This window comes from Phyllobates terribilis, unplaced genomic scaffold, assembly GCF_046119375.1.
Source record: "Phyllobates terribilis strain yellow unplaced genomic scaffold, ASM4611937v1 Scaffold_11__3_contigs__length_659146591, whole genome shotgun sequence".
Classification (NCBI taxonomy): domain Eukaryota; kingdom Metazoa; phylum Chordata; class Amphibia; order Anura; family Dendrobatidae; genus Phyllobates; species Phyllobates terribilis.
In genome coordinates, this window is record NW_027362771.1 from 78,297,138 (window position 1) to 78,312,410 (window position 15,273).

Genomic DNA, 15,273 nt, shown 5'->3' on the forward strand with positions numbered 1-15,273 from the left:
CGTTTATGGAGACCCGGTTGCCCCAGGCGGCTGGGGACCGTGTGTGGACACCCGGCCGCCGGGCGGCTGGGGACTGAGTATGGATTCCAGGCCGCCAACACAGCCATGACGCGGTGGCCAGATTCCGCCTCCACATGCCTAAAAGGCCCAATTTCAAGTTCAAGCAAGCAAGCAGTATGGTATTGCAGCCTGGGGGTGGGTGGGTGGCAGGCTGCATACTTGAGCTTGTATTGCAAGGAATGGGGGAGGTACAATTGAACACTGCCCTGGGACTAGAACTTGCATGGGGATAGTTGCAAGTCTGCATCTTCTGATGAGGTAAGGATCACTTATGATGGGCACACTTTTAGACAGTGACCTGGGAGTCAGAGATGCTTCCAGGGGTCTTCCCCATGCTGTTCCCTTGTCTTTTCAGCACTTTATGCATGTGTCACACAGCACATGGCCAGATAAGGTTGTAAAATGTTAAAATGACATTTCACGGTGAATGCATTTGTCATAGTTGAAAGCAATACAAAAGTGCAAAAACGCATAAAAAATGCTACTTGTGAACATAGCCGAAGGTGTGGAGGAGTATTTTTGTTTTTGGTCATTTATTTTAACTTATACACAAGTCTTTACCCTGGAAAGGATGTTCCTTAACATATTTCACAGGAAAAAAGTTTCACTTTCGTTTTTGAACGTTTTATTATGAGCCTGTAAAAGTGGCTTAATACCTCTGACCACTTTGTTGACAGCAGTGACCTGGGGGTCAGAAATGCTTCCTGGGGCGATCCCCATGCTGTCCCCATGTCATTTGAGCACTGTCACTATCGTTTTGGGCACTTGTTAGGCTTTTAAAAGACTGCCGGGGGTGCCACAGCAAAAATGCTCGAGTCTCCCATAGACTAACATTGGGCTCGTTGCTCGGGTCGAGCACCCGAGTATCACGGCGAACTCGGCCCGAGCTTCGAGCACCCGAGCATTTTAGTGCTCACTCAACACTAATACTGTTATATGATAGGAAGGTAGTGTAAGATACATTTTTTTATGTCACTGAAATCTACACTATGGTTGAAAAAACAATATTATTTTTAGTATTTCATTTGGGGGGAGCTGAAAAATGCTCCTCTCACGTTTTACTATCTACAATAGTTTTTGCTCTATTAAGTGTTTTATTTTTGTAACCACGATGTTTAAGCCTGTTATTTAAAAACTTTGTGTCTAATTCACACGTGGCTTTATCAGTACAGATGCGTTTTGCCCTGGCAAATTAATTTATCGGAAGATTGGTAATAGTGTGCTTAGAATGGTTACTTTTCGCATGGAGGATAGTATTTCCACTAATGGGCTTTCTATATAATGTTGTTTTAATAGACCCAGAAATGGAGTTGCCGATTATGAGTACATCCAAAAAGGAACCATTAGTTTGAGGATATTCCATGGTGAACTTGAAATTTAAACGGTTAGAACTGATGGAATCACAAATTCTGACAGAAGTGATGACATCCTCACACCAAATTATCAAGATGTCGTCTATATAATGACCAAACCATTTAATAAATGCAAAAAATTAATTAGTGGTTGAATATAGATAACTTTCTTTCTACCAAGACATGTAGAGGTTGACCAATGAGGGGGAAAATTTGGTCCCCAATCAACAACCTTATATCTGCAAGTAGAAAACATTAGCAAACATGAAAAAACATTTTCGAGAAGATACTTGGTAACAAACAATACATAGTCATAGTTGTTAAAATGGTAGGCCAAAAGTTCAAGAAACAAATGGTGGGGTAAAGAAGAGTATAAAGACATAACATCTGATGTAATCCATGTGTCATGTTTATTCCATGTTAGTTTCTGTAATGTGAGGTGAAGATCCTTAGTGTCGTTAATATATCCTGGCATGGTTTTAACCATAGGCTGTAAAAAATCATATAACAATGCTGAAATGTGTTCTTTTAAGGAGCCGATTCCCCAAAAATTGGCTGAAGCTGTGGTGGAAAAACGCCTTTGTGTGTTTTGTGCAAAGCATGGAATGTTTCCATGATGATTGACTAGGAAATAATCATATTGTTTCTGATTAATAGTGCCCAAAGACAAACCATCTTTCAGAAAACGTGATAATTTTGTCTTAATTACCAGAGTAGGGTCTGAGGTTACTTTTAGCTTGGTGTTTTTTTATCACTTAACATCTTATTAATCTCCATCTCATCTCATTATCTGATGATCTTACAATAATATGAGGATGATGTTGGAGTTGTTTTACAGCTGAGCATTGTTCCTTTTCCAGATTAGGTGGACAGTTATTATTTTTCGATAATACTGATTTTCTTTCTATGGTGGTTTGAAAGTCATCCATCGCTGCAGCCCTATTTAGAATGGGGTAGAAATGTGGATTAGGAACAAACTTATCCTTGGTCTTGATAATATTGTCTAAATTAGAATATGACTTGGATTCTCTGGCCAGATTATTCAGAATGATAATAGATGTGTGTTCCATAAAAGAAAGATGCGGTGGTATCGAAAATTCCAAGGCGTCATCTAATTACCGATGTGGCTCACTTGTAGTTTCTTTAAGGAAGTGTTTTTTAACCATTAAGTAATGAATAAACTGACTCACATCTTTGAGGGTTTGGTGTATGTCTCCTCTATTTGTGGGTAGAAAATTCAAACCTTTTTCTAAAACTTTTAGCTGCGTAGAGGTACATATATGAGCAGACAAATTGATGACGCTACATTGTTCAGAGGGATTATGTTCAGAAGAAGAAAAATCCATGTTTACATCTTATGATTTCTCATTAAATATGTTTTTTCATTTTATAGTGTTTTCTACCAGATCTCTGTATTTTGATTGATTCTCATCAGAGAATCTTGTTGTGGATATGTTGCCTTCATTTTCTTTGTCCATAAGGTCTGAATTATAGTCTGTGCTATAATGATCAGAAGAACTGTAGGAAACATGATGTTGAGAAAAAGATTTATTTCTTTTGAGTGAGTATTTTAGAATAGATCTGTGAGAAATTGTTCCTTTGTTGTGAGACCAAATTTTCATGGTAGTCCTTAGTATTTCTCAAAACCTTGGATATTTTGACATTTATAATTGACTCTTCCATGATATTCAGATTATGTTGTAATTTGTTATTTAAAGAAGTAAATTTCAGCATGCTTTTGTATGAATGTATCTCTGTTTTTTAAATATCAATTGTAGCTTCGATATCCACAACCTCTACATGTCTTAGTGGGAAAAAAACTTGTCTATATACGACCACTAATCCGTTTTTTAAATTTATTAAATGTTATGGTCTTTATATAGACAGCATCTTAATAATTTGGTGTGGCGATGCCATCACTTCTGTCACATTTTGTCATTTCATCAGTACTAACCATTTAAATCTCAAATTCACCATGAAATATCAAAATAATGTTTCCTTTTTGGATGTACTAATATCCAGCAACTCCATTTCTGGGTCAATTAAAACATTATGTAGAAAGCCTATATACTATTCTCCATGCAGAAAGTAACCAACCTAAACTCACCAATCTTCCAATAAATTAATTTGTCAGGACAAAACGCAATTGTACTGATAATGCTACAAGTGAATTAGAAGCAAAGGTTATAAATCACAGGCTTAGACAACATGGTTACAAAAACAAAACTTCATAGGGAAAAAACTATTCACGATAGTAAAACATGAGAGGAACATTTTCCTGCTCCCCCAAAAGAAACGCTAAAAATAATATTGTTTTTTCTTCCATTTACAGTGTAGATTTCAATAACATCACAAAATGTGTCTTACATCACCTTCCTATCCTATCAGTCTAAAATCTTAAGGATAGTATTATGTGTATGGCCTGAAAGAGGGTTTTCCATTGGGAACATGATTTACACTCCCCCCAAACCATACAATTATACGTGGCTATCAACCAGAGGATTTTTTCCATGTGCTACACCTAGATGTAATATGTGCCAATATGCACAAAGAGGCAATAAATTTTCTTCCTGTACTACTGGAAAAACATACAGTATGTTGGAAGCAGGACTGGGACAAGGTATTTTGGTGTCCGAGGTAGATAAAGCTGACGACGCCCTCCCACCCCGATGAATAATCAGCACCTAAGTAAAGGAATGGGTCAGAGACTAAGGTAAAAGGACCCTTAAAGTACCCCCCCCCCTTTTCACAAAAAAATACCAGCAAACGTAAAAAAAAAGTGATGTACTTTAGGAGTGAGGCTCATCAGGGAATGGGGCAGTTTGGTTTCAATTAAAGTGTCCATCATTTGGCAGATGCCCTAATGGAAACTAAACAGATAAAGGAGTACAGATACGTATGATTGGTTTTAAAGAAGCACTCCTCAACCTCCCATCAATATTTTTATTCTCTCAATATATTGCAGTCATCATATTATAAAGCACTGTGTATTTACAATTGCTCATTTTACCTTTCTACCCTGCTAATTCTTCTCTTTTCCATTAGGTCTATGACATCATGTGATTCATTGCTGACAAGCTGAATCCATCTAAGTCAGGCCCATGGGAAACTCAAGCATTTTTCAGGCGGCTTCCCCCGGCGGTCTGCAGAGGGCCTAAAAATTGCCCAAATTGATGGGAACAGTGCTCAAATGACATGGGAACAGCATGGGGAAGACCCCTGGAAGCATTTCTGACTCCCAGGTCACTGCTGTCAACAACGTTGTCAGAGTATTATGCCACTTTTACGGATTCACAATAAAACATACAAAAACAAAACCAAAATGGATTTTCCTGAGAAATATATTAAGGAACATCCTTTCCAGGGTAATGACTTGTATATAAGGCAAAATAAATAACCGAAACCAAAAATACTCCTCCACACCTTGGGCTATGTTCACACATAGCGTTTTTGATGCGTTTTTTCACTTTTGCATTGCTTTCAACCAAGACAAATGCATTCACCGGGAAATGTCATTTTAACATTTTACAACCTTTTCTGGCCATGTGGTGTGTGACACATCATCAGACACATGCATACAGTGTTGAAAAGACATGGGAACAGCATGGAGAAGACATCTGGAAGCATTTCTGACTCCCAGGTCACTGCCTAAAAGTGTGCCCATCATAAGTGATCCTTGGCGCATGCGAAGATGCCTCCCGCCATGCACCTGTCGTTGCAGACTTGCAGCAATCACCGTCCATGTCCTTGTCCCAGTGCAGTGTTCAGTTGTCCCTACCCCATTCCTTGGAATGCAAGCGCAAGCATGCAGCCAGCCACCCACCCACCCACAGGCTGCAATACTATACTGCCAATTTTTTTACAGCTGCTTGCACTTGAAATGTGGCCTTTTAGGCTCGTGGAGGCAGAAGCTTTTCATAACCTCATGTCGACGACGGCCGGGCGTCAATACTCGGTTGCCAGCCGCCATTGTTTCTCCTGGTGTCGTCTCTGCCTTTCACAAGCACGGGTCCCACAACATTACCCGTGTCCTCCCCAGTGAACTTACTGGGAAGGACCGCCTAACCACAAACACGTGGACAGGTGAATGTGGCCAGGGACGGTACAGAGCCAGTCCACAGCTTTTTTTGCTGAGTTGTATTTCACCACAGCCATATTCTTTAGCTTGGTGAAAGGACTTGGGAAACCATATCTACCCAGCTGTAATTTCTCCCAAGAAGTCCTCTAAAGCTGCTTTCACTTGAAATGTGGCCTTTTAGGCTCGTGGAGGCGAAAGCTTTTCATAACCCCATGCCAGCGGCGGCCGGGTGTCCATACTTGGTCTCCAGCCACCACTATTTCTCCTGGTATCGTCTCCGCCTTCCACAAGCACAGGTCCCACAGCAATACCCGTGCCCTCCCCAGTGCACTTACTAGGAAGGACCGCCTAACCACAAACACGTGGACAGGTGAATGTGGCCAGGGACGGTACTGAGCCAGTCCACAGCTTTTTTTGCTGAGAGTTGAATTTAGCTCGGTGAAAGGACTGGCATAGAGGAAAACCGTGTCTACCCTGGGTGTCATTTCTCCCAGGAAGTACTCTAATGCAACTTGTTGCAGAAGCAATGGCAGCCCATCCAACATCAACTCGCACTTGTTGGTGGTGCTTTGACACACAAACATCTTTCTTTGCACATTTATTTTCATGAATACAGAGTTGGACAATGGCCTGATCTGCAATGCGGTTTAAGAAATAACATGCATAAGCATGTCCAATCCAAATTAAAAAAGCAGCCATAGAGTGTCCGGGAACCTTCCCCCACACTTTTCTTAGCCAGGGCTGCATCTCGGCAGGGTTAGACGGGCCCACCAGAGAACCGAAGACTCCTCCGGTGGGCCCTGGCTTTCCCTTCAGGAGAGTTCATAGTGCCGAGGTGAGGCCATGATGATGATAGAGGCCACCATCTGCTCAGTTTTCTGTTACTTGGAATGCAAGCGCAAGTATGCAGCCAGCCACCGTCTCACCCACAGGCCGCAACACTAAACTGCCAGATTTCTGGGCAGTTGCTTGCACTTGAAATATGGCCTTTTAGGCTCGTGGAAGCGGAAGCTTTTCACAACCTCATGCCGATGGCGGCCAGGCGTCCGTACTCGGTCCCCAGCCGCCACTGTTTCTCCTGGGTCGTCTCCGCGTTCCACAATTACGGGTCCCAAAACATTACCTGTGCACTCTCCAGGGCACTTACTGGGAAGGACCGCCTAACCACAAACACGTGGACAGGTGAATGTGGCCAGGGATGATACCGATCCAGTCCACAGCTTTTTTTGCTGAGTTGTATTCCACCACAGCCATATTATTTAGCTTGGTGAAAGGACTTGGGAAACCATATCTACCCACCTGTCATTTCTCCCAGGAAGTCCTCTAAAGCTGCATTCACTTGAAATGTGGCCTTTAAGGCTCGTGGCGGAAGAAGCTTTTCACACCATGCCTGGCTGTATGTTCAGCTGTGAGAGCCACAGAATAGGCTGCTGTGTTACAGCTTTCAACAACTCTGCAGCGTTGGGCTGTTTGTCAATTAAGCATTAAGCATGTTATCTTCAGCACAGCCTATTGCCGCTTGGCCAAGGCAGTGCTGCAGTGCTGTCAGCTTGTGACTGATGTGGTCATTTCGGAGATGGAGTAGGAGGTGCAGGAGCTGAACAATGTGATTACATTGAGGTTAAATTGGTGACGCTGTTTTTTATACTAAAGAAAGATCCCATTGTTTTGTTTTTTTTACGTTGTTTTTTTAAGACAAATGCATTCACCGGGAAATGTCATTTTAACATTTTACAACCTTTTCTGGCAATGTAGTGTGTGACACATCATCAGACAAGTCCTGTTTTATTTATGATGGAGGGACTCTGAAAGTCATAAAGCCTATTTTTATAGGGCCATCAGACGGCCCTTACTATTCTTAAAAGGCCAGAAGACGGCCCTCGCTATAGTTAGAGAGCCATAAGCCGGCTATGCTTTGTTGTTCCCATTATTAAGAAGTTGGTCTCTTATACTGTTATTGCATATCCAGTTACTTCAAGGGCTGCCAAAAATTTGGACACAAACCAATACCCCCTTTGAAGAGACATAGAGGAGGGTCTCAGTAAAAAAAAATGTTCCCATTATAAAGGAGCGGGTCTCCTATAGTGGTAATGCACATGCTGTGACTGCAAGGGCTGCCAAAATTTGGGAAAAACCACACTAAGAATTTAAAGACACATAGAGCAGGGCCACAGTAATGACAAATTCCCTTTAGAAAGGAGAGAGTCTGCTATACAGTTATAGGGTATGCAGTGAGTCCAATGGCTGACCGATTTTAGAAAAAACCCCATTAAGAATTTAAAGACACATAGAATAGGGCCACAGTAATGACAAATTCCCAATAGAAAGGAGAGAGTCTGCTATACAGTTATAGGGTATGCATTGAGTCCAACGGCTGACCAATTTTAGGAAAAACCCCACTAAGAATTTAAAGACACGTAGAGAAGGGCCACAGTAACGACAAATTCCCATTAGTAAGTAGAGAGTCTGCTATAGACTTATAGGGTATGCAGTGAGTCCAACGGCTGACCAATTTTAGGATAAACCCCGCTAAAAATTTAAAGACACATAGAGCAGGGCCACAGTAACGACAAATTCCCATTAGAAAGGAGAGAGTCTGCTATACAGTTAAAGGGTATGCAGTGAGTCAAAAGGCTGACCAATTTTAGGAAAAACCCCACTAAGAATTTAAAGACACACAGAGCAGGGCCAAAGTAATAAGTATGACATGTTACCATTAGAAAGGAGAGGGTCTGCTATACAGTTATAGGGTATGCAGTGAGTTCAACGGCTGACCAATTTTAGGAAAATCTCCACTAAGAATTTAAAGACACATAGAGCAGGGTCAGAGAAGCGACAAAATCCCATTGGAAAGGAAAGAGTATGCTATACAGTTAGAGGGTATGCAGTGAGTCCAAAGGCTGACCAATTTTAGGAAAAAACCCACTAAGAATTTAAAGACACACAGAGCAGGGCCACAGTAACAAGTACGACATGTTCCTATTAGAAAGGAGAGGGTCTGCTATACAGTTATAGGGTATGTAGTGAGTCCAAAGGCTGATCAATTTTTGGAAAAACCACACTAAGAATTTAAAGACACACAGAGCAGGGCCACAGTTTCGACAAATTCTCATAAGAAAGGCGAGAGTCTGCTATACAGTTATAGGGTATGCAGTGAGTCCAACGGCTGACCAATTTAAGGAAAAACCCCACTAAGAATTTAAAGACACATAGAGAAGGGCCACAGTAACGACAAATTCCCATTAGAAAGGAGAGAGTCTGCTATACTTTTATAGGGTATGCAGTGAGTCCAAAGGCTGACCAATTTTAGGAAAAACCCCACTAAGAATTTAAAGACACACAGAGCAGGGCCACAATAACAAATACGACATGTTCCTATTAGAAAGGAGAGGGTCTGCTATGCAGTTATAGGGTATGCAGTGAGTTCAACAGCTGAACAATTTTAGGAAAAGCCCCACTAAGAATTTAAAGACACATAGAGCAGGGTCACAGTAGCAACAAAATCCCATTAGAAAGGAAAGAGTCTGCTATACAGTTATAGGGTAAGCAGTGATTCTAATGCCTAACCAATTTTAGGAAAAACCCCACTAAGAATTTAAAGACACATAGAGCAGGGCCACAGTAATGACACATTCCCATTAGAAAGGAGAGAGTCTGCTATACAGTTATAGGGTATGCAGTGCGTCCAAAGGCTGAACAATTTTAGGAAAAACCCCACTAAGAATTTAAAGACACATAGAGCAGGGCCACAGTAACAACAAATTCCCATTAGAAAGGAGAGAGTCTGCTTTTCAGTTATAGGGTATGCAAAAAGTCGAACGGCTCACCAACTTTAGGAAAAACCTCACTAAGAATTTAAAGACACATAGAGTAGGGCAACATTAACGACAAATTCCCATTAGAAAGGAGAGTGTCTGCCATACAGTTATAGGGGATGCAGTGAGTTCAAAGGCTGAACAATTTTAGTAAAAACCCCACTAAAAATTTAAAGACACACAGAGCAGGGCCAGAGTAACAAGTACAACATGTTCCCATTAGAAAGGAGAGGGTCTGCTATACAGTTATAGGGATTGCAGTGAGTCCAACGGCTGACCAATTTTTGGAAAAACCCCACTAAGAATTTAAAGACACACAGAGCAGGGCCACAGTAACGACAAATTCCCATTAGAAAGGAGAGAGTCTGCTATACAGTTACTGGATTTGCAGTGAGTCCAAAGGCTGACCGATTTTAGGAAAAATGGCACTAAAAATTTAAAGACACACAGAGTAGGGCCACAGTAACAAGTACGACATGTTCCCATTAGAAAGGAGAGGGTCGGCTATACAGTTGTAGGGTATGCAGTGAGTCCAACAGCTGAACAATTTTAGGAAAAGCCCCACTAAGAATTTAAAGACACATAGAGCAGGGCCACAGTAGCGACAAATTCCCATTAGAGAGGAGAAAATCTGCTACATAGTTATAGGGTATGCAGTGAGTCCAAAGGCTGACCAATTTAAGGAAAAACCCCACTAAGAATTTAAAGACACACAGAGCAGGCCACAGTAACAAGTACGACGTGTTCCTATTAGAAAGGAGAGGGTCTGCTATACATTTATAGGGTATGCAGTGAGTCCAAAGGCTGACCAATTCTTGGAAAAACCACACTAAGAATTTAAAGACACATCAAGCAGGGCCACAGTAACGAAAAATTCCCATTAGAAAAGAGAGAGTCTGCTATACAGTTATAGGGTATGCAGTGAGTGCGACGGCTGACCAATTTTAGGAAAAAACCCACTAAGAATTCAAAGACACATAGAGCAGGGCCACAGTAATGACAAATTCCCTTTAGAAAGGAGAGAGTCTGCTATACAGTTATATGGTATGCAGGGAGTCCAACAGCTGACCGATTTTTGGAAAAACCCCACTAAGAATTTAAAGACACATAGAACAGGGCCACAGTAATGACAAATTCCCATTAGAAAGGAGAGAGTCTGCTATACAGTTATAGGGTATGCAGTGAGTCCAACGGCTGACCAATTTAAGGAAAAACCCCAGTAAGAATTTAAAGACACATAGAGAAGGACCACAGTAACGACAAATTCCCTTTAGAAAGGAGAGAGTCTGCTATAGAGTTATAGGGTATGCAGTGAGTCAAAAGGCTGACCAATTTTAGGAAAAACCCCACTAAGAATTTAAAGACAAACAGAGCTGGGCCACAGTAACAAGTACGACATGTTCCTATTAGAAAGGAGAGGGTCTGCTCTACAGTTATAGGGTATGCAGTGAGTTCAACGGCTGAAAAATTTTAGGAAATGCCCCACTAAGAATTTAAAGACACATAGAGCAGGGTCACAGTAGCAACAAAATCCCATTAGAAAGGAAAGAGTCTTCTATACAGTTATAGGGTATGCAGTGAGTCCAAAGGCTGACCAATTTTAGGAAAAACCCCTCTAAGTACTTAAAGACACGCAGAGCAGGGCCACAGTAACAAGTACGACATGCTCCTATTAGAAAGGAGAAGGTCTACTATACAGTTATAGGGTATGCAGTGAGTCCAAAGGCTGACCAATTTTAGGAAAAACCCCACTAAGAATTTAAAAACACACAGAGCAGGCCACAGTAACAAGTACGACATGTTCCTATTAGAAAGGAGAGGGTCTGCTATACAGTTATAAAGTATGTGTGTCACCCTGGCCTGGATGCCGCAAATATAATAAAGCTGTGTCTGAGAGGAAGGAGGAGGTTCTCTAGTCAAGGACCATTAGCATGCAATACCTCCTGTCCCAGGCCAGTAGGGGGAGCAGGCTGCCACTATAAAAGCTGGAGCTGGGGGCAGGGTTAGGGGGAACTGGACGACCTGTCTCTGGATTGAGAGGTGTCCCAGAGCAGGGACAGACAGTTGTGTTGCAGCCTGAGAGGACGTGTGGCAGTAGGAGAGCCACGAGCCAAGGACAAAAGGCGAAGTGAGCCTGTCCTGGCAGATAAAGAAACTAATCTACCAGACTTTGGTGTCTGAGGCTGGGAGGATTCCAGGTCCTACAGCAGATAACCAGTCCGCAGGGGACTGTATGTTCCTTGGACTAAGAAGCCCGGAGGCTCTGCCACAGCAGAAGGGACCAGCAAAGCCGTACCAGGCCCGGAGTAGAAAGGGACCCAAGTTGCAAGCCATACGGGCGAGAGGACACGGTGAGCTCGGGAACGTGGGCTGTTACACTACAAGGAGGGAACTAGCCAGAAGGAGCACAGAGAGCACGGTAGGCCTACACCCTCACCCTGACCAGGGCCAGCTTCCCACTTGTTCTCAGACATCCAGGCCCCCTCCTAACCGGGCCTGTTTCTGGGTCATATTACCTGTTCTAATAAAGACCCTGAACTGTTTAAGAGGCCTCCGTTTCCTGGCTATCGCGGTCGGAATCGTCCCCTCCATCAGCCATTATATATACTGCCCTGGGGCCATACTCCTCCCGTGGGGAGTTGAACTGTTCAGTGCTGCACATTTATATCAGCCCCAGCCCTGACCGCAATCCACGGGTGGCGTAGTCAGACATAACCTACAGTGTATCACCCCGAGGGCTCGGCTGCTACAGGGGTATTGCACCTCAAACCAGAGGTGTGATATTCCACTCCTGGGTAAGGATGGATTGTGGACCAGGACTCAGTAGCTGCATGCACCACACACACCCCATTTCCGAGGGACAGGTCAACGGTGCTCCCACGAGACAGGAGTGCAGGCACGACAGCATCTGTCCCTGTCTGGAGTGGGGAGGGGAAGGAAAGCCCAGTGGTGTAGGAGCAGATAGGGGTGGGTCTCTGGGCATAGGTAGGAGCCCATTGGTTGTTAGTCACCTGGGCTCACACATAGAGTGAGGTATATAAGGTGGGCACCATCTTAGAACAGTGTTCAGACCGAGTTCAGTTCAGTGAGAGAAGGAGTTCAGCCAGAGAGGGCTGACAGGGAGCTGTGGCTCAGTCTGGGCCCAGCTCCACGAGGCAGGCCTAGGGTGAAGGCCGGAGCCAGAAGGAAGGAACAGAAACAGAATGGAAAGTAAGAAAGGAACAGGAACACAGAGAAAGGCCCAGAGACACGAGGACAGAAGGAACCCCATAGGCCCAGGAGATTGCGGGTGACGGGTTGGCAGAACAGGGTACCGGAACCCAAATTGTTGGAGGCAATAAATTCCTCAGCCAAAGACCAGAGGTTGTGACCACAACATGGTGCGACCCCTCACTACATCCACCAGGAAGGCATACCACATAGGGTCAGGGAAACCGGAGATAGGTTTCGCCAAGAGAAGGCCCAAGGAAGCTGGACAAAGGTGGGTCACTGGTGGGGACGGCCAGAGAAAGGAAGAGAAGGGAGCCCTGTGCCACGCTTTGGAATTGCCTGGGAGTTGGTCGAGCCCCTTGCCCCGTGTGACGCAGCACGGCTTGGGCAGTCACCGCCGGTACCGAGGTGACTAGGACCAGTAAAGAACTGTGAGTAAAGCATTGGAAACTGCAACCACACGTCTCTGTGTTTCATCGCCGCACCAGCACCATCAGTACTGGGACGCTCACACCATCACTCTCATCATCCACACTAGCTGCCCTGAGGCAATACTTCTTCCGTGGGGAGTTATCCCATACTTGGCTGCGCATACAGCATCAGCCTCAGAGGTCTGCAGCGCAGCGGCGGTCCCCACTGACCGCAATCCTCGGGTGGCGAAGTCGGACACTTGTTATTACACTAAGACTGCAACTGAATTGACCTCCCTGGGCACGGACTGGGTCAGCGCCACGGAGACTACAACCCCCAGCGATCCGGCTCCGGGTATTCCCTGCACAACACAGGCCCAGGGGGCGCGTCATCTTTTGGCGTAGTCGGCAGGATTTTTACCAACCCGCCACAAACGGGTATTGCGCGCCTGAAAAGAGACTGTTTTATTGTGTTAAAGATGGCGCCCGCCCCAGAAGAACAAGCGCCATAATGTGCGCGCCAAAAGACAACAGGAAGCCACCTCCCATCGTGGGTCAGGTCCCAGAATGGCGCCAAAGAAGGAGCCCGCCCCCACCAGCCATGAATGCAGCAGTGGAGATGTCCATCAATGTGGGGGGGCTGCCCCTAAAGGTGATTGTCAGCAGATGCCCCCAAGACCACCCCCCATGGGGGCGGATAGGAAAGAAAACTGTGGGGCTGGGTGCGGCTTAGATCAGTCTGGACCTGCTGCACCCGGAGTTGGAGGGAGCAGCGAACCCCACCAGCACCCTGGCCTGCAGCCTGCTGCTAGAAGAGCCACATTGCAGCTTAACGGAATTGCTGGCACAGCTGCCCAGAGACCTGGACTGCGCGCGAGCTGCGCTGGAGGACTTGGACCGGAGGATGGTCCGGGCGCAGCAGAATGCGCTGGCCGTGTGGGGAAGAGAGATGGCCCGGCAGGCTGGAACCCACCAGCAGGAGGCGCCACCCGCAACCTGGAGCACGCCAGCCTCCGAGGATGGTGCAGGAGGGACGAAGGCCGGAGACGACGTCGCGGAGGGAGCCGCGAGGACTGAGGCAGGTAATGGGGACGTCACCACCCCGAGCCCAGAAGCTGCAAGCCAGCCCCAGCCTCCCATCGCAGAGCCCGAAGCCCTACTCACCACACCCGTTGCCGCGCCGCCACTGCTCCCAGCTAGGCCTCAAGCGGCAGGAGCCGCGGTCATGCCCCATTCCGCGCCACGCCCCTCGACCCCGGGCGCGGCAAAAGAGGAAGTACCACCGGCCTGGTCGCAAGGCCTGGTGAACCCGGGTGCCGCTGCCCCTCCAGCGCCCTCTTCCTCAACAGTGCCACCCCCAGGCCCAACCGGAAATTCCCCGGCCTGGTCGCAAGGCCGAGTGCCCCCGGGCGCTGCTCCCCGACCGAGGCCCGTGGTGCCACCCCTGGGCGCAGACCTCTTTGCGCAACATACCAGCCCGGACGGGCTGCCCTTCATGTGGCCACCGGAGTACGTCAACCCCCGTCTCCGGAGAGAACAACCCCTGCGTGAGCCTCTGATACCGGCTCTGAAGCCCGCCAAAATCGCTCCGCTCCCGCTGGAGGACACTCAAATTGCCTGGGATCCCACCGGTGAGAATCTCATGGGGTTCACTCAGGAGACCCGGGCGGATGCAGCCCGGCGCGAGGAGAGCAGCCGTCAACAGCTGGGGGTTTTTGAGAGGGAACGGCGGGAGAGGCGGATCCAAGAGGAGCAGCTGCAGGCCCGGAGCGCGGAGCAGAAGCGCAGGGCCCGACAAGACCCCCGAGCCGCCCGCGGTCCCGAGTCAACGGGACCGTAATAAAGTTCCAGCTGGAGCATGGCTGGGCTTTATCAGATACCATAGAACCCCCGGCGACATCTTTGTCACCGGCAGGGACGTCGAGAGCCACCTGCCGGAGGGACACCGCGGACGCGATCTCTACCCGGGTGATGTGGTCACCTTCACCCGGCACAAGGGTGCCAAGGGACCATACGCCCTCCACGTTCACCGGCTCACGGAGGAGGAACTGCAGTCCCGCCCAGACACTGAGTACCCTGAGGGTCCGGACGGACCTGAAGATTACCCGGAAGAGCAAGGAGCCACAGGAAGACACCGTTACCAGTGAATGGTAAAATTGTAACTGTATATAGTTACCCGTCAGGGTATGAGAACTGTTACTGATTGGAGTGTGGTCCCCGTTGGGACTAGTGTGGAACTGTTAAAGGACTGTTACCTGTGTGCCCCTAATCCCTAACCAGGCTGAGGACTGTGAGCAGCCATTCCCCTATCCTCACTGGCCGAGGACTGAGAGCGGCCACCCTTGTAA